Raw genomic sequence first — 385 nt, 5'->3', positions numbered from 1 at the left:
AATATACCCCTATATCAGGTCTTGCAAGGTTTAATATACCCCTATATCAGGTCTTGCAAGGTTTAATATACCCCATATATCAGGACTTGCAAGGTTTAATATACTCCATATATCAGGACTTGCAAGGTTTAATATACCCCTATATCAGGACTTGCAAGGTTTAATATACCCCTATATCAGGTCTTGCAAGGTTTAATATACCCCTATATCAGGTCTTGCAAGGTTTAATATACCCCTATATCAGGTCTTGCAAGGTTTAATATACCTCCTATATCAGGTCTTGCAAGGTTTAATATACCCCTATATCAGGTCTTGCAAGGTTTAATATACCTCCTATATCAGGTCTTGCAAGGTTTAATATATCCCGATATCAGGTCTTGCAAGG

This window comes from Limulus polyphemus, unplaced genomic scaffold (assembly GCF_000517525.1).
Source record: "Limulus polyphemus unplaced genomic scaffold, Limulus_polyphemus-2.1.2 Scaffold2761, whole genome shotgun sequence".
NCBI classification, from domain to species: domain Eukaryota; kingdom Metazoa; phylum Arthropoda; class Merostomata; order Xiphosura; family Limulidae; genus Limulus; species Limulus polyphemus.
This window is presented reverse-complemented; position numbering follows the sequence as displayed.